This window comes from Dipteris shenzhenensis, chromosome 23 (assembly GCF_047967505.1).
Source record: "Dipteris shenzhenensis isolate YYH24624 ecotype China chromosome 23, Dip_SZ_1.0, whole genome shotgun sequence".
Classification (NCBI taxonomy): Eukaryota; Viridiplantae; Streptophyta; class Polypodiopsida; order Gleicheniales; family Dipteridaceae; genus Dipteris; species Dipteris shenzhenensis.
The window spans coordinates 27,564,417-27,577,589 of NC_141618.1; positions in this window are offsets into that span (position 1 = coordinate 27,564,417).

Genomic DNA, 13,173 nt, shown 5'->3' on the forward strand with positions numbered 1-13,173 from the left:
CTCTGAAAAGATTTCTGCTGAGTGCGCGGTTGCAACCGATTATGATCGTCATCCGCACCAACAGATTTCAGACTTTGGTATTCACTATCAGGTATCGCTGCGGCTTCCAACATCCTCTTCCTCAGATCCAACACTTTTGGCTGTTCTCCTTCCATCACCACCTTGTCATCAACCACTTTTGAACGTGCGTTCGTTACGCTTTCGCGTGTTTGATTGTACCACCAGCTATAGGTTCATGTGTTTGATTACATGTATACCTCGCATCTCGATCTCTACCGTAATGATTCTTTTTCTACACAAAAGCTTGTTGACTTCTTATCTTATCTCATTGACTTATACTCCTTATTTTAGAGATTGAAGTGTTCATCAAGGGGCTAGCCACGTGTCCTTCATATAGCTCTTCTCCTACATAGCTCTAGCTTCCACATGGAGAGATCCCCTTCATTGGATTAAAACAAATGGGGAGATGTAATTTTGTTCGTGGGAAGTTGGGCATAGGCAGTTGAACTGTGACCTAGCATCTGCTCATCAATTGTGGAATCACAAACTTCCAACATTCTTAGCACAATATCACACAAGCAACAAAAGAGACCTTGTGCCAGTAAGTGCATCTACAACAGAATTTTCCGGACTGTAGTTTGAGGATTACCTTTCAAATTTCAATTTGATTTTCTATGTGACGCATAGATTCTTGGAGCCACAAAGCACGGTTTGGAGGTAGTTGGATGAATTTTAATGCACACAGGCGCGGAGATGAGTTGAAGGTTGCATGATCTCTTTGATAGAATCTTGATTATTCTTGGGCAGCAGTAGAGACAAGCAGAACATAGTCCCAGAAGACGTGAACATTGAGGAGAGGCAAGATTGCATGGTTGGTGGAAGGGAAGAAAAATGGACGACCCTTTGCACACTTTGCAGGTGGTTGTGCTTCAATGCTTTTGGAAGTCCTACATTTCTGCAATTAAGATGTAAATCTATCTCCTTGCAATGCAATTAGGTGCAGGTGGAAGGGCAATGGGTTGGTGTGGTAGAGTTATGTTCAAATTTGTTTTGATCTTGGGGCTGCCACTTATTGTATTGCATTCATGATACCTTCCCAAATCTCTCTGATGTACCTTTAGGCCTTGCGCATGAGATCACGCAATAGATTAGCATGTTTTTCGTTGGCAATGGCCTAATAGGTCTCCTTTACTTACTGATTTTGTCGAATAGTTGCAATGCATCTATTCAAGGAAAGAGCTTGCTTGCCTCAATGAGTGTAAGGAAGTTTAAGGTAGCTCCTTCGTCTAAGTGAGTCGGACAGTGCTTGAGGTGGGAGAAATAAGAAGCGAGGGGAACAAGATGAAATCAGTCGGGCCAAAGTTCATCACCGAACATCTCTCCAAGAAGATGATCAACAATTGCTTCGCCACCATCGGTATATTGGGGGTGATAAGATACAAGCCCCAAGATCCAGGGCAAGAGCCAAGGTAAGCCATCAATGGGATCCTAAATTTTATCAAGAATGCCACTTTAAGATTAGATGATTCCATTGTGCACATAGGCTAGGATTTCAACCTTTTGTCCTCTAACAATACTACGGTTGTTGATCTTGAAGGTTGTCAATAGTGTCATTGTATAGGAGATTGATCGAACTGAGTAGTTGCCAAGCCTAGAGTGTGATTCACAATAGAAGAAGATCAACTGCTTAGATCCCCATGTTCTAGCTACGCTGGAACGCTTCCCAAACTAGATTAATATAGCGCTTGAGCAAAGAACATAACAATGATAGAAGAGATTGAAGTTATACAAGTCTGCAATAGCACCTCCTGAAAGCATTTTTAGTAACAAAAAATACCTCTACTACTCATGCAAAAAGCTAAACCATTATCGATGGAGGCCTAAAAAAGAGTGAGGAGAGCGAGACAGGGAAGTTGATAGAAAGAAAGATCTAGAGAGAGAGGTGTAGGGATCGGAAAAGCCTAGAGAGAAGAATGAGAGAGAGCGAGGAAGGCATAGGTTCGAAAGAGGTCATAGAGATCTCGGGGGGCTCACTCATCATATGTAACCCTATCACGTGAGTTCAACAGAAGGATTTTTCTTATTTCTAAAATTTACAGAAATAAATATACATAAGGGAATATTTAAAATAGTTTTGGAAAAAATTTACAGATTTGTATAGGAAAGGGGTACATTTTATTAATGAAATTTTTTACAGATAAGGGACTTTAAATATAGGCCTTGAACGCACGTGATATAGAGGGTTTATACATAGTGACCCCCCCGAGATAGAGATAGAGATAAGGATGAGAGAGAAATGGAAAGCAGGCTGAAGGATATGAATGGAGACAAAGAAAAGGACAAAGAAAGAAATTCCACAAATAGAGATAAAGATATATAAAGAAGCGAAAAAGAAAAGAACAAGGAAAAAGATAGGTCTTCACACAACATAAGGATCATGATCGACATCTTGACAAAGAGACATTACTATGACTAGGGAGATACTATGGAAAGAGAGAAGGATCCTAGGGAGGAAAGGGGTAGAACCTACGGAAAGCAAAGAGAATCGTGGGGACGAGGATTGGGGAGACGAACATCATCACTCAAAAGAAAAAACAGAGAAGAAAGTATCACATGTCAAAAAAGGCACCTCAGTTTCCATCACCTTATGTGGAATGCAAAAGGAAGCAAACGATTGTCAGACAATAAGGTGGAATACAAGCACTACCATAGCAAAAGGTTGGATTGCAAACATCACAAGTTTGGGGCATCATATGGGCCCCAAGTTATTCCATACCTTAGGGCATGTGTTTTGATACTATATTGGAACGTGCAATTCACCATCTAACACTATGCTTCAACTACAACCACACAACTATCAAGGGACAGTTGAGTGCCAAACTAAGTGTTTAAGAGCACATCGTATGATATTTAACTTAGACTGCAACACACAACTATCAAGGGATAGTTGAGTGTCAGACTAAGTTAAATATCATACGATGTGTTGCAGTCTAAGTTAAATATCATACTAAGTGTTTAAGAGCACATCGCATGATATCTAACTTAGACTGCAACACACAACTATCAAAGGATAGTTGAGTACCAGACTAAGTGTCTAAGAGCACATCGCATGATATCTAACTTAGACTGCAACACACAACTATCAAGGGACAGTTGAGTCCCAGACCAAGTGTGCTTGAAAACATCTTTGAACTTAGACTGCAACACACAACTCTCAAGGGAGAGATGAGTGCGAGAATAAGCATATATGAAAACATCACTAAGCTTGGACTACAACACACAACTCTCTTAAGAGAGATGAGTGCCAACCCAAGAGTTCCTACAAAAAAGCATTTTTATACAAACTGAGATTGCAATACACAACTCTCTAAAGAGAGATGAGTGCCAGCCTCAGGTAAAAACAATTATTTATATTAAAATTGAAACCGCAACACATGACAAAAATAGATTGCAACATAGAACTCTCGCAAGAGCTTGCAAGAGAGCCAGCCTGTCTACACACTAAAATACAATACAAAACAAATATTAAATAATTTAAAAAGACTATAGCACAGAACTCCCCTAAGAGAGATGAGTTCTAGTCCTAAACAAAACAAAACAAAATAAACATTAATTACTAACGAAAGAATGCAACACAAGCAAGGGTGTAGTAAGGTACCTATGAAGAAAGCTGGTAGGTATCACAAGCAAGTAGGAGATAGCAGGTAAGCAAGCAAGTAGGAGGTAGCAGCAGGTAAGCAAGCAGGAGGTACTAGTAGGTAAGCGAGCAGGAGCTAGCAGGGTTGGCAATCAAGTGGCTAAGGTGGCAAGGAAGATAGGTGGATGTATTCGTATGAATACAAAAAATGGCAGTGGTGGCTACAAGTTTATACTACATTTATTTGTATGAATAAACTATGTTATTCGTATGAATACAATTATTCATACGAATAGGTTATTCGTACGAATAAAATAGAAAAAAACGTTTGAAATGTTTTAAATCATTAAAAATGCATATTTGAGCTTTTTTTTTAATTAAAAAAAAATACGCCCGAATTAATGCAACTTAGGCTATGTGGGTGGCATTTACAACTTTGCAAAAGCTTCTAAGGGGCATTTGCAACTTCTTGGAAGACTATGGGTTCTTGTTTGAGCTACCCGGTGTTAGAAAGGGACCCTAAGGGGGCCAACTCAATGTGTAATATGTTACTACCCTCGTCCAAAATCTAGGGTATGGGGGGACAAGGTCCATATAGAATATGCCTGGATTTCCTAAAAACATTTCAAATATGCAAGGGAAAAAAAAATCTCATGTCCCCACTCCCACAAAATATAAGGTATACGTCTTAAATAATATGCAAGATTTTTAAATTTTACATATTTTTCATAATACCTGAGGCCCAAGGGGGGGGGGGGGGGGATCTTTTGGATGGGGAGGGTGAAACAAAAGATACACTAAAATATTAAAACCCATCTCCTTTCAAATTAATGTAGCTTTTTCATGTGTTACCTAAATTTCAAGGTGTAAAGACATATTTAAAGCTATTTTAATGTAGAACACAACCATGCTAATTTGAATAATTTATACTCATGGCATATTTTTAAACTCATCTCATACTCGAGATTTTGATAGGTATTCTTACTAAAGGGAGTTGCCGCCCCAAGAAATGGACCTTGGTATGTAGTCCTAACCCCTCTCATGGTGGCACCTTGATAACACTATGTGAATATTTGAGGGGCTAAGAGGGCCTTGGCAAGTGTAGCTTAGGTGACACATGGAAATGGGATAGAAATCCCGAATATAATGGTGACACTTGAGGGACCTTGGATATATAGAAGATTTGAGACTCTAGCCACTATCCCAACCGGCTGTTTTTGGGGAGTGGGGAGATGTGCGTGGCTAGGAGGAAGAGGTATGGGACCCCCCAATCTTGGCACTTTCCTTGAGCACATGGTAGCCATGCAAAGGCTACCTGCAATGGTATCAGAGCTAAGTTATTGTCCTCCAAACTATGGCAACGAGCATGTTGGTTCCCCTTAGAATGTTTAACATGCTCAAACCCCGCAAGGTGAGCAGAGGGATAGTAAAGGTCAAATTAGCCCCCCACTGGCTAACGTATGTGGGTGCCACTACTGATCACCATGAGTTCTCCTCCAATCACAGATCACAATTGAGCAAAGCACAATGGAGCAAAGTTACCTCTGGAGTCGGCTCCATAAGTGCCATGAAGGATCCCACCTCACGTCCAAAGCTCCTAAGTTCCAAAATCCCAAAGGCCCCCACCATGCCAAGAGGGACACCACCCCAAGGGGAGTGGAGGGGGAGGAGGGAAAAAAGGAGGACCTACAATAGGTACCTTCCCATTACAAGGCCTACACAATTGAGGATTACACGATCTTATATTAGTAAGCCAAGAGAACCCAAGAAGAAGGGTGCTTCCAAGGATACGACGGTCCAACTAAGGTTAAGGGAGTAAACGGGGCACCATAAGGGGAGGACCCACAACCAGTATTCATAGCAGATGACCTCACCCCCAACGAGGAGCATGCTTTAACTTACCTCCTTCAAGAGTACAAGGACTTCATGACCTAGAAGTACACAGACATGAAGCGTGTGCCTACTAAAGTCATGCAGCACACCATACACATGCTAGATGATGTCAAGCTAGTGCGCCAGCATCTCTATCCCATGAATCCCCAATATGCACTCATAGTGATGGGGGATTCATCTATAAGATAGAGCATACGGACTACATCATGATAGTCGTAAAGAAAAATGGAAAGATTCAAGTATACGTGGATCTCTACGTCATGAGCTCCTCCATTTTTCCGAAAACCTCCTTTCTTTTTTGGCTCCATCTAGAATCCTCCCTCCTAACCTAGAACTTGCCACTTGACCTCCAACTTTGGTGCCACATGTCCCACAAGGGACTCCTCTCTTTAAAGCCCTTTCTAGGACTCCTTATGCACCACCTCATAAATGCCTAGACCTAGGTGTGACCCTAGACCCAAGCCCTTTAGGCCCTATGAATGGAAGTGCTGCCAACCCCTCTGGCTTCCCGCTTTATACCGTGGTAACATGGTATTATAGTTGATGTAACATTCCCTTCCCCTTAAGAAATGTTTACGTCCTCGAAAACAAAATTGGGAAACCTCCTTTGGAGATTGCTTAGCCTTTCCCATGTTGAACTCTCTTCAAATCTATCTTTCCACTTAACCAGACATTCTTTCCATATAGTATGTCGCATTATTTTTTCTTGTATATCTAAAATTCTTTCTAGTTCATGTGGTAAATATGCAAGTTCAATGAGTTCAACTAGGACTTCATTTCCAATGAGATTATCATCATCTCCTGATTTTCTTTTTAGTCTACTAACATGAAAAACTAGATGTACTCTACATCCCTCAGGTAAGGCTAATTTGTAAGCAAGTTCTCCGATCCTCTTAAGTATTGTGAACGGTCCACAATACCTAGGAGACAACTTCGGACATTTACGTGTTTTTAGATATTCTGAAGATTCAAGTACCTTAAGGTATACTTTCTCATTTACTTCAAACTCCAACTTTCTACGGTGGGATTTTGCATAACTTCATGCTCTATCTTGAGCTCTTCTTATGCTATCTTTATCTAACTTAAGTGTTTGATTCATATCTCCAAGAAAGTCTTTGCCGCTTGAACCTTCTCTTTTTCAAGTCCCACTGTCATTGGGGCTCTTGGTTGAAATCCATACATCATCATGAATGGACTGAAATCTGTAGTTGAATGTTTGGCACTGTTATATGCAAGTTCTAATATGGGCAAATACTAGTCCCAATTAGTTTGCTGTTTACTTACATATGCTCAAAGCATATTCTCAATGATCTGATTGACCCTTTCAGTTTTACCATCACTCTATGGATGATCCGTGGTGTTCATATTCAATGAAGTTTCTAACCTTTTGAACACATCCCTCCAAAAATGGCTGTTAAATTTGTTATCCCGATCACTAACAATACCGACTGGTAGCCCATACAGTCTATAGATATGCTCCACAAATAGCCTAGCTAATTCTAGAGTTTTAACATCTTCACTGACAAGAATAAAATGAGCCATCTTGGTCAACCAATCCACAATTACCCACACAGAGTTGTGCCCCCTCTGTGTCCTAGGTAACCCCATAATGAAATCCATCTATTTTAGTAAAGTATTTTGCCCTTTGCAATTGATCAAAGAGCTCATCAATGCGAGGCATAGGATACTTATTTTTATGGTGATTTTATTTAGTGCTCGGTAATCTATGCATAAATGCATAGTACCATCCTTTTTCTTTAACATCAAAACTGGTGCAGACCAAGGTGAGTTACTTGTTTGGATTTGGCCCTTCCTAAGATATTCCGTTAACTGTCTTTCAACCTCACGTTCCTCCATTTGACTAAGCCTAAATGGGGGTTTACAAATAGGGGTAGATCCAAGAATTAAATCTATTTTATGATCTACTTCCCTCTCAAGAGGTAAACCATCAGGTAAATCAAACGAAAAAACATCTTTAAATTCAAACATTAAATCATTGAAAGAAGATTCATACTTTTTAACATTATCAAAAATATATTTCCGATGCAAAAGACATAAAATCACCAATAACAGTAAGTTCACAAAAATATACCTCACATTCTTCTTGGTGTAGTAGTCATTCCAATTCCATCAAACAAATAAGAGGAGAGTTAGGCACATCATGTTCTCCTTGAATCTAAAAGACTCTACCCTCTTTTTCAAACATAATGGAGTTATTGAGATAACTCCTCTGTAAGCTATGCCCAAGACTATACAGCCATTCTCGACCAAGCACTACATCTGTTCAGTCGAGATGCATAATTTGGAAATCCAAGGTATCGTGATAGTCTTAAATATCCACCTCTACACCATATATGATGGTGTCCCAAACTTTTTTATCACTGCCCTTTGCCAAAGAGACCACATATTTATGGTAACTGGGAGGGACTCTCAGTGGAGGTCTATTTGGGGCTTTAGCTCCCGCTGGTTTATTTTTAGGGCAGTTCCAAGCAACATGGTCTTTGCCTAGACATTTGAAGCAAAGATTTTCTTGCCTAGCCCTTTCATAATCTTCTTTCTTCAAGAGAGGATAATTTTGTGTTTGAGGTTTCTTAGGTGGTGCCTGCGGAACCTCCTTCTTAAAGTGCCCCTTCCTTTTCAAATTGGAAAATTTATTGAACTTTGGAACAAAACCTGTTTGCTCCGAATTTCCAATCCTAAATTTCCTCGTTGTATCATCATATATTTGGGCATACTTAATGGCTTCCTCAAAGGTTTTTGGAGAATTTCTTTTCACCTCAACCTTATAAGTGTCTTTGAGACCTCTCACGAAATCCCTTATCTTTTGGAATTCATCAATTCCCTTCAACTTAAGGATTGCCTTCCTATAGTTCGCTATGTACTAGACTAGAGTGTTTTTACCCATAGTGCAATTGTCCCAAGCCTCCCATGCTCTTTCTAATTCATTTTCCAGTAAAAACTCTTTTAGGAAGGCTTGTTCAAACTGAGTCCAATATCTAGGAATTCTATCACTCTCCTTGAGGCTCCTCCACCATTTATAGGCTTGTTTCCAAGGGAAAGACTTGCTTCCACGACTTGATTTTCAGGGGCTGTATTCTTGAGTCGGTGGAAGTCTTGCCATTTTTGCAAGAACGTATTAATTGCATCTTTATTATGCTCCTTTTCTTCCCCATTGAAAATTGGCAGTTTTAAGTCCTTAAGGATGTTCGAGGTTTCTCTAAGTCGAGAGGTGGACCTCTCAACTTGATTAGGAGGAATCAATGATTTTTCAGTAACAGATACCGATTGAGAATTAGCTATCTTAGTTATAGCTTTAGTTAGGGTTTTTAGTGTTTCATTGATAACTCCTAGCTGTGTTTCTATATTTTGCATTCAAGTTTCAAGTTTAGTGAATTCCGTATATGGAATTCCATAGTCATGGTAATCAATATCCTCCATTTCCACATTATCCTCTTGTGTTTTAATTTGTACCTCCTCATGTGTTTCCTCTCCAACTATTGTTTTTCCCTTTCTAGCCCTTTCCTCGGCTTCCCCAATCATATTATCCCTTTCTAGAGTTGTCATTTTAAAGATGTATATTTTCTAGAAATTATAAAGCAAAGCACTTTATGTCAAAGAGAAACATGTAATGTCCACTTCCTTGATATTTGTTCGAGGCGTTGGATTTGTCTTCTAAGTTGACATGTCCCTTAGTTCTCAAGCGACCTTCACTTTCAATCTTGCTTTTGCGCTTCCCTTGATTTCAAATTCCTCACTTTGATCTTCTTCTTTTCACTTTAGCAAGGCTAAGGAGTTTTTGGAAGTTATGAATAATGAACTTTATAGGGAGAAAGGGTGGAGAGAACAAAAAGAGAGGGAAAAAGGAAATGATGAGGTGGCCTTTAAAAAAAAACTCCAATGACTTTATGATGATGTGGCTTTTCATCAAAGGCTAAAAACCCGTGGCTCTACAACGGCTTTTCTGTGTAGGTCCGTGATGACAAAAATCTACAGCTCTGAAATGACCACGGCTCACTAGCTGGACTCTGCAGTTAAAGATTGCATCATTGCACTATTGTCTCCTTGCTCATTTTCTGTGCCATCACCACGTTTCCGTTGCACATGTAAACTTCATTGGCTGTAACTCTATGAAGGTTCCACGTCTCCAACTACATGAACGTTGTGAAGGACCAAGGATGTGCGACCAATAAGGCTATCATGACTCAAGCGCCATGCGAAGACGAGATTTGGAAAGGCCGTAAAACAACTATGATGTTATATCTTTGTCGATTCACAGGCTACAACAACGCCAATTCTATTGCGCAGAAGCGACATATCTCATTTGAGCAAGCCTCTGGATTGTCTGTCGTATAGAGCTATTGAACTCCTTCTCTATAGGTGAATAGGGCTATGCAGGTCAATGAAACAGTAGCGCAATGATGCAGGACAATACTGTAATGTAGAAATGGAATCCTATGGAACTGAACCGTGAGTCAACTCTCTGAATTCCAATTACTATGGACGACAAGATCCATTTGATTAAAAAATCCATTTGATTTGGTTCTGATACTAATGTCACGAGACCCCAAACCTCGAGGGCTTCTCCCACAGTCCACCCAGCCACAAATCCTCTCTCCTAGAGCCTCTCTCCTCTACATCATGAGGTCCTCCATTTTTCCCAAAACCTCCTTTCTTTTTTGGCTCAATCTAGAATCCTCCCTCCTAGCCCAACACTTGCCACTTGGCCTCCAACTTTGGTGCCACATGTCCCACAAGGGACTCCTCTCTTTATAGCCCTCTCTAGGACTCCTTATGCACCACCTCATAAATGCCTAAACCTAGGCATGACCCTAGACCCAAGCCCTTTAGGCCCTATTAATGCAAGTGCTGCCAAGCCCTTTGGCTTCTCGCCTTATACCATGGTCACACAGTATTATAGTTGACGTAACGCTAAGGGATTTTTTGGAAGTCTTCTTGAATAACATGTGCATGAATTCGACATGGGATGATCACCTGAGATATCAAAAACTAGTCCTTGACAGATGCAGGTTGTACCCGATATCCCTGAATCCCCTCAAGTGTCAATTTTGGGTCAAATATAGAGTGATTTTTGGTCACATACTTTCCAAGAATGGCATCTCCATGGATTACAACAAGATCAATCTCATTCTAGAGTTAGCTCCCCCACAAATGCTAAGGGAGTGCAGCAGTTTACGGGCCATATGGGCTACTATTGAAGGTTCATTTTGTTTTATGCAGACATGGCATGGCCATTGTACAAGATGTTAGTAGCATTTGAGTCTCATTTGAGTGGACCGAGGAACGATCAGAAATTACTTGAAACCCTCAAGCTAGCTTTGGCCACACAACACTGGTATTGTGGGCTTAGAGTTGAATCTAATATTCGATGTCCACATAGATGCCTCAAACTTTGCTATTGAATGTGTGTTAACCCAACCAGAGGAGTACAACTTGGACTACCTCATATACTTTACTAGCCGGCAATTAAATGATGATGAGGTTAATTACACAACAATAGAGAGGGAAGGCCATTGTCTACGTAGTTAAGAAGTTCAGGCATTACTTGTTAGCCAACAAATTCGTCTTTTTTGTTGATCATCAAGCCTTACTATATTTGGTTAACAAGCTCTGCATGAAGGGATGCATCACAAGGTGGATGCCAATCCTTTTAGAGTTAGACTTCACAATCGCTATATGTAAAGGAAAGACCCACATCCTAGCCGACCACCTCTCAAGGATTCCCAATGGGGAAGCTCCAACGGGAGTCGAGGACCACACTCTTGGAGTATATAGAGATAGGGCACACTATGTATGCTACATAAAAAATGGTTTCTTCTATTTAGCTCATATAGTATGCTATATAGGCATAGATGTGGAACTATGTATGCTATATAGCCCATTGTTTTTTCTATTCAAACCACAGATCAGCAATATAGAAGACGGTTTTAGTATACATAGATATGGCACAACATGTATGCTATATAGCACATTGTATGTGCTATACACCCCATAAATATGCTATGTAGCATATGGTATAAGTGTACACATAGATCTAGAACTATGTATGCTATGTAGCCCGCTATTTGTGCTGTTTAGGCCAAGGAATCAACTATAAAGCAAACAGTACACTCTTTGGGGCACACTGTATGCTACATAGCACATGGTGTATGCTATTTATCTCATCAAGTATGTTATACAATATAATGTTTGTGATAAGTTGTACATTTAGCATACAACACACCATGTATGCTATGTGACTCACGTTGTTTGTCCTATGAACAATATATTGATCATATAGCACATTTTATGAAGTATATTATTTGCAAATACCTAGGAGTCATAAGGAGATGTATTGGGTGCTTATCATGTTCTTTTTTTTCAATTCAAAGAAAAAAAATGTCCATGTTTGGTGTCACCCTTGTTTGTTCTGCCCAAAATTTGACAAGAAGTTCCCTTACTTCAAAGCTCAACAATACGGGATTTTCATTTGCAAAGATCAAAAGATAACTTTCTTCCATCCTCATCATTTGAAAACCTATTAAGTACTGAGTATAAATTCCTAGGGTGTGTGTTCAACACCATCAAAGCCATTGGAATAGAAATTTTGTCTGCATGCAATGATGCCACTACCATAGTTTGTATGCTTCGTTTCATAAAGAGAGTTGTGTCTAATTTGGGACTGTTCAGTTTTTATAAGGACCTCTTTAGTATTGATAGTTTTTAGAAATTATCAATGTGTTGGTCGCCAAGAAATTTTAGAATACTTTCATCATTCATCACTGATTGAATGATTTTTGACTTGTCTCTCCTACCAAAAGCAAGTGACAACAGCAAAGACTATCTCTCACTTGTAGCCTCTTGCTTCTTTGCTTCAATGCCCATTAAAAGGTCATTGGCTTGTGCTACTATTTTTCTTTTCCTTTGCTCTCGTGTCCTGTCAACTTCGTACTTTCGTATAATCTGTCATTCTAGCGAGATTTCTTTGACAAGGCCCTTATTGCAATGAACGGTATACTTTAGATCATTGCCAAGTTCCATAATATGTGATTCTAGCGAGATTTCTTTGACAAGGCTCTAATTGCAATGAGTGGTATACTTCAAATCGTTGCCAGGTTCTATAAACTGTGTTCAAGGGCAAAAATAAAGATACACAAGCAAGAATAGATAGTAGAAGACTACTATAATAGTAACTACACACCCCTATATTTCTCGAGAGATTTCGTCGACAAGGCCATAGTTGCATGGAATATTGATCAAAGGTTCCATATTGTGCTTGGACAGAGAGGAGGATGTACAGACAGGAAGTGTTTGTAGAAGATTGACGGAGAGCTCTTTTGATGATATGTCGATGAAGCTCTTGGCAAGAATGCTCCCATGAAGCTCTTAGCATGAATGCCTCAAAAAATGATGTCGATGTAGTCCATGGGAATAATTGCATAGGTCATTTACCTCATGATTCTCAAAATGTATGACTTGGAGGCTTCAATTTGATAGAGTGGCAAAAGCCCAAATTTTAGGAGATCAATTCGATGTAGATGGCACCAATGTTCACCGATTTGGAAAACCCCCAAAGTGTTCTCATCTTCAATTTTTGATGCAAGAAAGGGAGAACACAAATGCCTCAAATTCTAACTTCAATGCGT